The following is a 14,856-nucleotide window of genomic DNA, read 5'->3' on the forward strand; positions in this document are numbered from 1 at the left end:
GGCCCCAGAACTGGACACAGCACTGCAGGTGGAATCTCACAAGAGCAGAGTAGAGGGGCAGAATCACCTCCCTTGACCTGCTGGTCACACTGCTCTTGATGCAGCCCAGGATAACGGTTGGCTTACTGGGCTGTGAGCCCACATTGTTGGCTCATAGAGAGTTTTCCATCCACTACTACTTCCAAGTCCTTCTCTGCAGGGCTGCTCTCAATCCACTCACTGCCCAGCCTGTATTTGTGCTTGGGACTGCCTTGACCCATGTGCAGGACCTTGCACTTGGCCTTGTTGAACTCCATGAGGTTTGCACAGCCCCACCTCTCCAGCCTGTCCAGGTCCTTCTGGATGGCACATCCCTTCCCTCCAGCGTGTCGACGGCACCACACAGCTTGGTGTCCTCAGCAAACTTGCTGAGGGTGCACTCAATCCCACTGTCCGTGTCACCAGCAAAGACGTTAAACAGCACTGGCCCCAACACCGACCCCTGAGGAACGCCACTGGTCACCCCCCTCCACTTGGGCATGGAGCCGTTGACCGCACGTGCGACCATCCAGCCAATTCCTTATCCACTGAGTGGTTCATCCATCAAATCCATGTCTCTCCAATTTGCAGACAAGGATGTTGTGCAGGACAGTGTCAAAAACTTTGCAAAGTCCGGGTTGATGTCATCAGTTGCTTTTCCCTTATCCACCAGCGCTGTAACCCAGTCATAGAAGGTCACCAGATTTGTCAGGCATGATTTGCCCTTAGTGATGCTATGCTGGCTGTCACCAATCATCTCCATATGTTCCACGTGCCCTAGCATCCTTTCCAGGAGGATCTGCTCCATAATCTTGATGGGAACAGAGATGAGACTGACTGGCCTACAGTTTCCCAGTTCCTCTTATGTTTCCCTTTTCAAAAATGGGGTTTGTGTTTCCCCTTTTCCAGTCATCAGAAACTTCTCTGGACTGCCATGACTTCCCAAATATGATGGATAGTGGCTTAGCCACTTCATCCACCAGTTCCCTCAGGACTCACAGATGCATCTCATGAGGTCCCATGGACTTGTGCACCGTCAGGTTCCTTAGATGGTCTTGAACCTGATCTTCTATTCTCCCAGTTTTTCACTCTCCCAGTCCCCATCTTTGCCTTCTGAGTCTTGGACAGTGTGGCTGGACCACTTAATATGCTGGAGCTGGAGCACTTAATATAGGGGCTTTTTTAACATGAAATGTGGCATGAGCAAGTGCTGTTTCCATGAGCTGTGTGAAGTGAGTGAGAAGTCTGGTGTTATTTCAGTTTCACAGGTTTGTCAGTATCTGGAACAAGGCTTTTCCTGGAATGAAGATGATAATTAGTGATCTGAGATCTAAGTGTGTTCTGAGGTTACAACTCAAAAAGGCTTATTAGCAGAGTGAGCATACTGTCAGATGCAGTGTGACAGCATGAGGGTCTCTGAACGTGATAATCTCAGAGAATTCGAAAAGTCCTGCTTTGGATGGGAACAACATACTTCCCATCACCTGTGAGTAGAGACTAGACCACAGGTAGTAGCAATACTTTTACCGAGAATAATGACAACAAAAGGAAGAAAGGAGTGTCAGCCACACAGAGCTCAAATATCAATCTCTGCCGCTGTACCAGGCTGTTACAGATGAGGAGTACAGTGACGTGCCTTTGAAAGGGGCTGCCATACACTGCCTGTTGGTGGTGCTTTAACAGGGACAGCAGAGGAGCTCTCTTCAGCCCTAAGAAAACTCTCATGGATGCTTCTGTCTTTACAGATATGTGAAGAGCAAGGATGCAGGCAGACAAATTTTAAGGGTAGAGAGGCAGAATACTTTAAAATTACATGGTACCATAGCAAAGGATTCTGAGATAATCCAACTGTTTTAAACCAATGCAATGAATTCTTAAAGAGAAGGAAAACCAGAAAAGCACAAGTCACTGGTCATGTTAAAGCTTTGCTACCAAGTCCTTCAAGTGGGTCTTCAGCTCCTTTGCAGAACGAGCTGAAATCTTGCTGCATTAGCAGGTGGAATGATACTGGGTTTATTTGCACTGATGGTGCTGACAAATCACCTTGGCTGCCTCACTGAGTACTGTGACTGTTGCAGCAGGGTGTTACCGCGGTGTACCTCCATCCTTGAGCTTAAAGCAATCATTGTGGGGCCCTTCAGATGCAATTGCCTGCTTCCTGTAATGTGGAAAGATTTTATTTGGATTTTAAAAGACCCCACTAAAAAAAAAAAAAATCTAAAGGCCATAAATTTAGTTCTTAAAAACCCCAAAGTTTACGCGAAGAGTCAATGAAGATGTTTTCACTGTGTCTTTTCAATATTCAGAGAGAATTGCACGTGTGGTGATAGCAAGCAGAATTGGTTAAAACACATATCCTCCTCATTCCCATCTCCTTCCTCCTCATCTCCAGTGACTCAAAAAAATGATGAAAATTATTTTTGTTTGTTTTTCATTGTTTTTTTACATCTGAAATGTGCAGGGGGGGGGGGGAGGTGTCTTTTTGAAAGTGCTCATCTTTTGATATATGATGTGAAAGGAAGAATAGCTACAGCTGTTTTCATTTAATTGAATAGAAGCTTTTCATTAAATGAAAGTTTTTGATGGAAAATTTCTGGCCAGCACCATCTGAATGACATATCACGGAGCTTTGTGATAATAATAAGAGAAAAAACCTGAAGTGAAACAGACCAGAAAGTGGCAGTGTGAAAAGGAGAAGCTGACTAATTAGTTTGATTACTCAAGCAAAAAACCCCAACAAAGCAAAATAACCAAACCTCTTCAAGCTTAGTATTTATTGTTCAATGAGACGTTTAAAAACTCTTCTATTTTAATGCTATAAGGGCATTGTTTGCACACATGACAAATACTGTAGCTTTGGGGGTAAGTGGGACTCTTAAAGAATGTTATTTCAACCAATACTAAGCCTTTAAAAGATGCCTTTTTAAAAAGCATTAGCAAATACTATCCATGTGATTATCAACAAAAGAAAGACTCAGATGTGAAAACAACTGTGCTCTCTTGGTATGATGCTGGTGACAATGATAATCCACGCATCACTGTAAAACAGAAAAGTTGAAAGAAATGTACACCTATAAGAGTAGAAGATATTCTACAAGGAGCAGTACTCTGTTGTAGACTTCTTTTACTATTTTTAATTTCTAGAGTTATTATCCTTAGCTCTCATTGCTTGAGCTGAGGATCTTCAGGCCCATATGTCTTTATTTCTCACATGCAGATGCCAAATTGCTGTATAGAAAAAATGCATATATAAATAATACAGAAAAGGATTATATTTTTTAATTCAGAAAAATCTGTAAAATGCTTTTTTCTGCCTTTATAGAATGGAAGTCTGGGTCTAGAAAGAGTGCTTACAGATAAAATCTGTGCCCTGTTGCTACTTCTGCAGCTGAGATTAAATTAATTTTGTTTCATTTAGAAAGGTTATAATTTACCAGCATGTGTTCCACACACTATAGAAAGGTCTTTCACTTGGACCAGTAAATACACGTCTTTCAAATATTCCTTTTTGTTCTCTCAGCCTGTGCACATCTTCCCACCAGAGATGCAACGCTGCCATCCCATCTTTCTTCTTAATCTTAATATTTAATGATAGAAATGTATTTAGGCATGCTGCTTCCATTAGTGCAGAAGTGACAGAGCAAACATACAGTATTAAGAGGGCGTGGGAAGAGGTCCTTCAGCAGCTGATATCTGCTGAGTAATAGCTGCGGGCATGAGGAGAATTAAAAGCTTATCCTCAAGCACGAAAGGAAGAAAACTACAGTGCAAAGGTCAAGTCAGTGTTTCATCATTTGTCATTTAAGTTGAACTGGTTTTTCAAATCCATATCCTCTGATACCATGAAATGTGAAGTTTTCTAAGTGACTTATCTTTTGTCTATATGGCACTATATGACAGCAGTGGCAGCATCCAGTGATTCATTTCTTTGGGGAAGTGGATAACAGGAGGAAAAAAATGTATTTGGGGGTTGATGGAAATTGTCATGGCTCCACTGATGTCAGAAAGCCAGCTATCAAGTGGCAGGGCAGATTTACATGAGTTGAGGATCTGTGCCATCCTGTATTTTATTAACTGACAATCCTGACTGAAAACTAATGAGGGCAAAACGTAAAAAAAATAAAGATCCATACAAATTCAAAAATGTGAACCTCAGAATTTGTCTTGGTTTGAGAGACTTCAGAATGTGGGACTAATGAACTTGGTCCAGCTCACAGTAAGGGCCGTTTCTAAGATGTGTATCTTTGCTGGGATAACTATCTGAAACCCAGATGGAGAGCACATTCTTCCTGTATTATCTAGCTAACACAAGTATAGTGGGAGAATTGCGGCTTCTTTACAGGACACCTAACCACTAGTGTGCTCCTAAGAAAGTAGATAGAGAAATGTCTTTCTCTAATTTTAATTTATTTTATTTTAAAAATATTTTTTATGGTTAAAATTCTTTAGAAATAATTAACCCCATAGTTCAGCCTTCTATGACCAATAGAGTTTAAAAGTTGTGATATATTAGCTAAATTAATTAACACCAGCCCAAGTAATGCATTTCAGATGTTAATCACATCAAATCCACAGGCTAAATGGGAAAAAATGACATTAGGGACAGGTCTACAGCTACTGAAATACAGGAAGAGGCTGTATTGAATCATTAATGGCCTAAACATAAGGTCTGAAATAACAATGCTTCTCAGACTCATAATCCCAGAGGGACTGACAATCTTTCATCCTTCCAGAATAAATATACTAAGTCAGTAGTTTGCTATGCATTCGCATTAGTCTTTAGGATTAGAGTTTATGTTTCCTATGAACAGTAAAGATCTTATAGGAAGAGTGGGTTTAGTTGCTGTCATTTTCACCAGTTTTTTATCTATATATCCTATATATGTATGCGGTAAGTTTACAACAGGAAGGACGTGGGAACTCTAAGCACAAAGCAGGAATCCAGTCTAAAGGCAGTGCTGGCGGCTGTTGTACGGAAAATACTGAAATAATGCTGCATACAAACAGAGGTTAATAAATCTGTTAAACCGCTTTAGAGAACATGTTGATATTTTGGTACCGTGCGTATACAAAATTGTTTATACTGACTAATAGGTGATGCTGTTGCTTCACTCCAGCTGCACATCTGCAGCGTGTTTTTGTTTTCTGAGGGAACTACAAACTTAGTTTCTGTCAACATGTGAATGTTTTTGCAGTCCCTTAATGTGGACATAAATGACGGATGCAAACACATATGCAGTCCCCAGTCCCCAGGACTGCACCTGAATCTCCTGGCTCTGCACCTTTCCCCATTGTTTAGGGCCATACTAGGGTCAGTGGAAGTCAGTAGCAGTCTTACTTTTACACATGGTCTGAGGGAACAGAGTCAGGTTCTTCTTGGGATGCTTTTGGCAGATCCTGCTCCTGACCTCAGCTTCCTGTCACGTCCAACAGGGCCACTTATTAGTATCTCTTCTCTTCTCTTTGTTTGTATCCAGTCTCTATGTAATCTACTTAAAAAGGTTCAGTGACCATTTCCATGCTAACGATTCATAACTCTACCTTTAATGAATCCCTCATCTCAGCTGGTTTTATTGGCTCTGATCCAGGGAAGTACTTAAGCATGTGCTTAGTTTTGAGTTTATTGACATTCCAAACTCAGGCCAACATCCCACTTTGGAGAGCTGTCAAAAAAATAACTAATTTTGTTATTGAAATTGCTGTGCTTTGTGCTGTAAGGTTGACACAAAAATCAGATTAGTATTGACCCTTCTAAATAAGGGATGTTAGAAAGTCGTTCAGCCACGTAAGTGATTTCTGAAAAATTGAAGAAACAGACAACATAAATAAATTTTAAATGAGTTATACACAGATGAATGTCACATCTTAATATTGTATCCAATATACAAATCTACATTTAGGAGAGTGCATTTATAAAAATACATGAACCATATAAGCTGATATTGCATATTCTGTATGGCATGTTATATGTGGATGTGTATGTATATCTCTATCTGTGTATCCGTCCGTAATGTATACATCTACCCAGTCATCTTTGTGTTGTAAACCATCATATTAAAAATGTGGATGAACAAAATAATTCTTTCTGACCCCTCATGTATTTTAACTGCTTGACTAAAATTCTGAGAATTGTCTGAACAAGACTGTTTGCCCATCTGTCTTCACACTAGGAGAACGATAGCAGCTCGTGTCTTGTCTTGTCTGTTGGTTATTTAGTAAATGTCAGCAGTATAATTGGTCTATAAGAATTGTGCTACTGCTGGTAATGTTCCGTGCACTGATATGTATACCACGGGAAGATGCCAATGTATATGGGTGTGTTTATAACGAGGAGAACATTTTCAGAATGAACTTAACTGAAGTGTTCCTTAGCTAAAGGAGAAAAGAAAAGTAGAAAATAACTTCAGACGAAATGTTCCTTAGGCACAGATAGCATCCTTATTTGCCCATATAAGGCAAGACCTAAATTTGAACACAGCCTTCATATGAGCGTGAATGCCAGGAACAGATTGGCTTCCTGGCGAAGAGTGAGTGAATTGCTTCAGCAGCCTCTCCTCATTATGTTGTTCCTGATGCTGTAAACTTTGTTATGGTGATAATTGCTGCTTCTGGATTCATCAGTCTTCTCAACATTGGATCAAAGTAGAGATCAGCTCAGGCCAAACTGCCTGGGCCTCCTGATACTTGCGACATTAACAAGCCGCAAGATCTGACTGGGGAGTAACCTTCTTCCTCGCCATCCGATTTAAAGGGTGAACCGAAAGCTAGTGGGGAATTCTAAGCTATGGTAGATAAATCCAAGCCATTTTGGATCTGTTCTTAGGAACTAACACTGGACTAATTTAATAATGTGTTATAAGGGTATTTCTGAATTCTGGATATTCACAACCAGATACCGCGTGTGGATGTGAATTTCATATTTAACCTCAATTTTCATAATCATTTGAATGAAAAAGTTCAATTCCAGGTGCCTCTGAACATTCAGAGATTTATGGCTTTCTTCTGCTTAAAATCTGAATGTGCCAAGATGAGGAAGTATGAGGTTGGAAGCCAAAAGTGATCAGAGTGACAACTGAACATAGCAGGCCAATAATTGCATGTATTTGAATGCTGAATCAATACTGTGATACTAACAAATTCAGCAAATATGAAATCTTGACTAAATATAGGCCAAAATGAAAGGATATTGAAAATCATTCTCAAGTAATATTCCTACTGGCTAACAGAAGAAAGGTGGATGATATGGTCGACTGCTGGCAGAGCTCTCCATCTGCCCTTGGAGTATGGCTGTGACCTCCTCTGTTTGGCTGATGTTTAACAGGAGCTAGAGTGGTGCTGCAAACTTTCCTGCAGTGGAGGCACATGTAGTCCCTCTTTTATCTAACCAGGTACTCTTCAAACACAGAAGATGAGTGTTATAACATTTTATACCCTGAACAGAGGTGGCTGGTAATAGACATCTGGGATGGAGAGTAGGTGATGATATGATTTCCTTGTAAATATTAGTCACCTGAAAGCTGTGGCATGGAGACTAACCCTGTTGTCCAGACCTCCTCATTAGTCAAAAGAGAGCGAAAGACACCTGCAGAGAGTGATGGCCCTAGGACTGCTGGTGATGCTTCTCTCTTGACTGTAGAGAACAGCTTAGACTGGACAGCTGAGGCAGGGAAGGCAAGCCCATTCCCAATGACTGTGGGAAACCTGAAGAAGTTTGTGGCATAGTTAAAAATTGAAAGCAGGTGTCCAGAATTCTGTCTTGAGTGCAATGGTATTCTTTATTTTTAAAGATGAGTGGTGACAAAGAAAGACAGAAGAAAGGAAACTTCCTTCTGAGACAAAACTAAGGGTCATCAGTGTAGATCTTGAGCTTATTCCTGAGAAATCATATCCATTTCAGAGATTTGAAATTAATCTAAAGGCTGTATGGAGAGTGAAGAAGTTAAAATGTGTCTGTAAGGCAGACCAGATGTGATTAGTTAGCAGACAAACAGGTTCTAATTGCAGTAGAGAGCTGAATGTAACAAAAAAGACCATCCCCCTCATCTTGCAAAGGTGGCCTACTGTGCTGTGTGACAATGACAGATAAGGGAGTGTCATTTAAAATAATATAAATTGAGAAGCAGTCTCTTTGTGTGTCTGACTGATGAAGCCACCCAGAAAGTAAAACCTCCTCCAAAGGGGATTAGTCACTTAAACACAGGACTTGGTGTCCTCCAAAGGATTGCAAAGGTGAAAGGCCATCATACCAAAGGAAAAATGACACTTAGTCTCTGTTCTCAGGATGAATTGCAGGCAAAGGAAAGGAAAGTGAAGATATCAAAAAATAAAATTTCAGGAAAAGAGTAAGAAAAGAAAAGAATTGTAAAACCATTTTAAGTTCATTTGTGATAAAATAGAACCTATTTACAGAAATGTCTACAGCAGCCTTCTTTCACCTGAAAAACCTATACTCCTGCATCAGATGAAGTTAACAGGATTCACATTGGAGTGAGATTTGATTTTTATACAGGAACATTTTCTTTGATATCATTTTATTTGTTTTCTGGCACTGTCTGCCCTGCCGAGTGCTTACATTTAATTTTGTTTTCTGTGGAACAGTTATTTTCACTGCTTGTACCGTAGATGTTTCCCTTTACAAAACAGCTGATGGCCCCTATGTGCAGTATGGGTACCTGCATGGGAACTCTGGTTCAGCCTGGTGAGGGTCCTTAAATGCAACATTCCCTTTACAGTGTGTCACTGGCAGTTCTTTTAAACTCTGCTACTCGTCACTGGAATGGGGACTTCACTTTGAGCTGCCCACTGTGGTCTTCACAGCCATTGTAAGTCCTTCACTTTTCTTGCACCATAAGAAGAGGAGAGTGGGTAGGTAACTCTATATTACTCTGACATGGAGGCTAGTATTTTCAGAGACGTGATCAAGGAAACAGTGGAAATCACACTGGAGAATCAACACAGAGAGAAAGCAATATGCCAGCAAAGCTGCCTCAGTACAACTGTCTAGCATAGATGAGATGAGATGCAGAGTCTAGTGACCCTGAATTACCCCACTTACTATGGAGGATTTCATTTTTATCAGTGTCACCACTTGTACCTTGTCCAGCCTTTCTTTCACTTCCCCTATCTCGTCCCATAAAATGCTTAATCTGTCTCAAGGATATCTTAAGGGGACTGATGATGTGGTTTGATTCACTTATAATACACCCAGCCTCAAATCTCTTTCATTGTATGCCAGTGGTCAGAGATCATCCAGTAATTCTAAAAGCCGAGCCACCTCTGAGAGTTCTGGCCTTAGTCTGACAGATTTTGAAATTTGAAACAGGATCCCTGAGTTTGGTTCATCTGGTGCTAAACAAAAGTTGCAGTTTGTGTTTTTTAATGTGTTTGCATTATTTAACAGATGGCAAAGGCCCACACAGCCCTTGCATCTCCTGCCCCTTCCCGCTCCCAGCAGTGCACTTTCAGTCCTGGTCAGGTAAGGGATTCAGTTTCCATTCCCATGCTCCTTGTATTGAAAGATCATTTCAGATGAAAGAGACAAAGCAAAGGGAACAGGAATTCAAACAAGCAGCTTGGAACGACAAGAGATGCATATTGCCAAATGCCCAATCTATCACCATCAGCATCACTGAATCCAACATCTTTCTGCACTTTTGAATCATCATGGGCTTTGTACAACCCCGCTCCCCCCGCTCCCCCCCCCCCCCGCCCCCCCCCCCCCCCCCCCCCCCAAGTTTCTAAATCTCTTTGTTGGCCTGTATCATTTTTCTTTCTAGTGGATATTATTTTCTTGGGTTTTTCTTTGCTTCCACACATATTTTTATTCAAGTCAGAAAAGATGTTTTGTCACCTGCAGCTAAGCTGCCAACTGAAACTGGCTGGTGTGTGCACTTTAGGCCAGGAATCTGCAAGCTTCACTGGCTGCTAATAAAGTGGCAGATTGATGTTAAGATTGTCTGACTTTTAAGTCCCTATATATAGAGTCAGCCTTGTTAGCCTTATTATTTATTTATATAATACTAAAAGTATATGTGGCACTTTACTAATAAATGAGGAGATGAAGTCCCTACACTGAGCCACTTACAGTTTAGTTTAGATTGCTATGATGTATAAAAGATTAGTGGACACATGCAGGAGTAGGAGTGAATAGCATTGAGGAGGAACTGAGTCATGTAAGGCTCTGTGAAAGCAGCAAAGATTTAACACTGATGACTTTAAGAATATTTTTCACGGTGACTGTGGGTAAAGTCTTTGAACTGCAGCTCCAGAGACCTGGGTTTAACAGCTGAGTCTTCAACAGATCTGCTGTTCAAGCCTTAACAGTGAGTGCATGGTGTGAACTGCTGTTGTGCTTCAAAGAAAGGTCTTAACTATGTGCTTAGTTTTAACTTTTGGCATCTTGACTTCAGTAGACCTGTGCCAGCTTACATCAGCTGAGGATCTGTCCCTAAAAGTAGAAACCCACAAACTACCTACCTTAGCTGAATTTTGAAGAGACATCTGCAAACATTTGTGCTGTTTTCTCTGATGTCATTAGGGTTTATTTGTAATTTATCTGGCAGTAGAAGGTGGAATACACCTCACATAACATTTTCAGGAGAGATATGTTGGAGATCAAGTCAGTGTTAACATACTTTATTTTTGTCAGCCCTAATGTGCGTTTTCTTCTGCTATTGTACAAGACACACAAACAATTTCTTTATTTTTTTTTCTCCTGACTTGTTGACAAAGCGATGAGCCAGCTCTAATGCTGATCTCTAAGGTATGCAGGCATTCTTTTCAGCAGCCAAAGGATTTGTTTATGACAACCTGTATTCTTATTCCATTGTTCCACTTTCTGCCTTATCTGTTGACGCTTCCTTTTTCACATTAGACATTTATTGCTGGTGGGCTGTGTTATCAAGTGCTCTAGGACATCTTAGCTAAAGGATGCATCTCTCTTGAGTAGCATGTCAGAGACATCTTCAAAGAAGTCTTAACAAAGGATGCATTTGAAGGCAAGAGAAGTCTGGCTATTTTAACTATTCTTCCTTTTGATCTCTGAAAGTAGATTGTGAATGTGACTGCTCTGTATTTTCCTGTCAGGTCCCTTGACTCTTTTTCTAAAAGGTTATGTTAGTTACTTTCTAGTCCAAAGGGACTCTGAAAGTACTAAATGCATTTCTGAAAATGTCAGCTGAAACTCCTCCGCCTTCTATTCTTGTTTGTTTTTAATATTCTCAGTTTCATATTGCCTGAATCTTAGAGCACCATCAATTTTCAGATCTTTAAAACTTTTCAGAGAAGTTTGGTGCTATTGAATGTCTTGTTTGTCCTTATCACTTTGCTGTCTGACAACAAAAGCGATTCATCTTTTGCATTTCAGAAGACAACTTACAACTTTTTTACGACTGTTATTGTCTACTCCTCTGCAGCCACCCCTGCTCTTGTGCAACAAACAGGTTTGAAAATCTGTTTGCCAAGCTTTGGTTCTCTTACTGATTCTTTTCTTTAATTTTCACTGCTTTAATTAAAAAGCAACAACAACCCATTGCTTTAACTGTCTCAAGATAAACTGAAATATAACATTGTTTAAGACTCATAAGCAGAATCGGCTTCCTTTTGGTTTTAGTGGGCTTTATCTATAAATTGGCTGCTGTTGTTGAATTAGCATAGGTAGAGCTGTACAGGAACTGAATTACTGTGGATTTTAATTTTTCTTTTAAATTTGGAATAAAAATGGCAAAATAAGAAAAATTTCCACAAATAAAAATATTTAATTCTGGTCAGCTGACACATTTCTTTTCACTAAAATCAGAAATTTAATGTCAGTTTTGACAATCTTAATTCTCCAGAATTTGAAGATAAAATGCATTTAAAGATCAACACGATTTGGAAAGTAAAACTAATGCATTTATTACTCCAATTGGGAAAAGTTCGATTTTTACATTGTATTCAGGCTTCTCTTTTTTCTTAATTGCACCATCTGGTCTAATAAAATATGTTACATCTCCTTGCAAACTGATTCAGTAAAGGATATGGGAAACTTTAACATATTTAAAAATCCTAACGGGTGTGCTGTTTATAAAATTGTTATAGTTTCATCTGTGTGATAATCGGAATGACTAGTGTTAAGAAAGGTGAGAAAGAGAGATGGATTTCTTAAAAGTTGCATGAGTGTTAGTGAGGGAGGCTGTACCAGAATGTGGGAACTTCAGAATTAAGACTAAAATGGCTGTAGGCATACATGCAAATGTGTTTGCTTCTCTGAAATCTAAATACTAATGTGGATTTCTTGTCAAGTCTTTTTATTAACCATTTTCAAGATGGCTGGTTATAGTGTCTGATGGGAAAATCTCTTGATGGCTGTAATCTGCCACTTCACGGTAGTCAAGTGCTTCCCTGGGACTGTTCGATTCCATTTCTTCCTGCTTCAGACATCAGAGGCAACATATCAGCAATCTACATGGGTGATGTGGTTAATCCATCCAGAAGGGAACTGAGAGAGATGGGAGGAATTTTAATGAAAGATTTATTATTCATAATAAAAGTAAATACCATTCCTTTTTTTTTTTTTTTTTTTTTTATATTATGGCTTTCCAGTCAACTTGGAGCTGACTTCTAGTCTAGTAAGCTATAATAGTGATCAGTTTACACAGGTGAAATTAGAGAGACACACAAGAAAATCAATGTGCAAAACTAAATCATAGTATGAGGCTTGACATCTTCAATATGAGACAGTTTTACCTTGTGCTTCCTTGCATACATACGTTCATAGGGAAAGAAATTATGAAGAGGAACAGAGATTTTTCCAGTTTGCCATGGAGAGTTTGACATACTTCCAAAACGACACCAAGAGATGAAAGGTGGACAGATACAGGAGAGATTTCTATTACTCCCTGTAGATCCACATAGTGTAACCAGAGCACATAGAGCCTGGAGTGACTCTTTTAATCCAGGTAGCCTTAGATTTAGAATTTATAAATCAGAGTCTCTACTTGTGTCATGTACTTTGCTGTGGATTATTTAATATATTGAAGGCATTTTGAAGTACTAGTTTTCCCGATGCCTTAAATTAGGCATCATTTTGCTATTTTCAGCTTCATATTATATAATTTTGTCTCATTCCTATTCAGTCATTTTTAAAGAGAAGACAGTCCCAAACAGAAATACTCAACAGCAGGTTCATTCCTGGCAGCAGCAATTGCATGTACCACAGAGCAGCTGACACACAGAAGGGGCATCACAGGAACTGGAAGTTTCTGCCTGAGGAAGACCCACACGCTGAAAGGTCACTGTGCTAAAAGAGAGAAAACTCTCCACTGAAAGCAAATTAGGCTCTTATTTAACAAAAGTCACCAGCAGTGTGAAAAAGCTAGTGAGGATTTCAATTTGAAAGGATCTATCAAGTTCGAAGAGGGCATGCACACACACCCCCCTTTTAAATAATGCCAAAAATAGGGGCTTTACTATTCTCTCAATTAATCCTGACTTTCTATCCAATCCAGAAATGTCTTGTTCATCTAGTAAAATGAAGATACTTTTACCTCATCAGTCTCAGAAAATTATCTTGCTATTTCCATGTTTGTTATTATATGAAATATGTTCACATATGTGGTATGTAGGAATGTTAGAATACATTGTTCATGAAATACGATTCTTTTTTAGTTCAAGCGTGAGTTTTATCCTTATGGCCCACAGTGTGGGAAACTGTTACACATACATACAACAAAGTCTGTTTCTAAGCTTCAAGGGCTTGAAGAAACAAACCGAGCCAGCCAGGCAAACACATGTTTTCAAGTATTAAAAGGAAATGTCTCCAAAGGGAAAGATAGAAATTCTTTACAAGAAGAAGGAGATGCTTCTTTATCCCTGATCACTCCTTTGAATGTTAAATCTAAGTGTGTGAATGGGATGCAATCCAGGGGGGTGATTGCCGTTGGTATCAATATACCTGAGTTAGCTTTCAATTAGTGTGTTTGGATTTGAAGAGCTACAGTTACCAAGTGTTATCAAGAAGTTTATCTAACTTTATGCAGCCTGTACTAACGGGCAAGATGCTGTCTGAGTACCTGAGTACAATCTTTATCTCATCTAATAGTAGAAAACAGCACTAGAAGGGAAAGTCCTTTAGTCCTTCCTCTGCTGCTCTCCGTCCTAGTCTCACTTGTTCCTGAAAACTGGTGCGACGAGGTCTCCAGAGCCTCCCTGTGCAATCATTTCCAGTGCTTCACTCTCTTTGTTACAGCATTTTACCCATTGTCTAAGCTAAATATCCCTTATGTCAATTTAAGCCCATTACTTTTTGTCCTATTCAAAGTGAACGCAAAGGGCAGTCTATCCCTGTTCTTTGTAAGAATTTCTTACATACCTGAAAACTGCTAGTGTGGTCTCTTTTCTCTCTTCTTTAGAGAAGATGAGCCTCTAACAGTAGCACAAAGAGCAATAATGATGGTAATAATAACTATCAGGTCCTATTCACTGATATATCTTTCCAAGTTACCTGCTTTGCGCACCTTACGCCCTCGCCATGAGGTAAGTACAGAGTAGTAACCGGAATTCAAGCCCAGGCTCCTACCCGGCCGCCCTTCCCGACGGTCACGGCCGTTCGCCGCCGGGGCGGCCCCCGCCCCCCGCAGCCTCCCCGCGCCCGCCCGCGCAGTGGCAGAGCGCGAGCCCGGAGCGCGATCCCGGAGCGCGATCCCGGAGAGCGATCCCGGAGCGGGATCCCGGAGCGCGATCCCGGAGCGGGATCCTCGGAGAGCGATCCCGGAGCGGGATCCCGGAGCGGGATCCTCGGAGAGCGATCCCGGAGCGGGATCCCGGAGCGCGATCCCGGAGCGAGATCCCGGAGCGCGA

The sequence above is a fragment of the Athene noctua genome, chromosome 2 (assembly GCF_965140245.1).
Source record: "Athene noctua chromosome 2, bAthNoc1.hap1.1, whole genome shotgun sequence".
In the NCBI taxonomy this organism is placed as follows: Eukaryota; Metazoa; Chordata; class Aves; order Strigiformes; family Strigidae; genus Athene; species Athene noctua.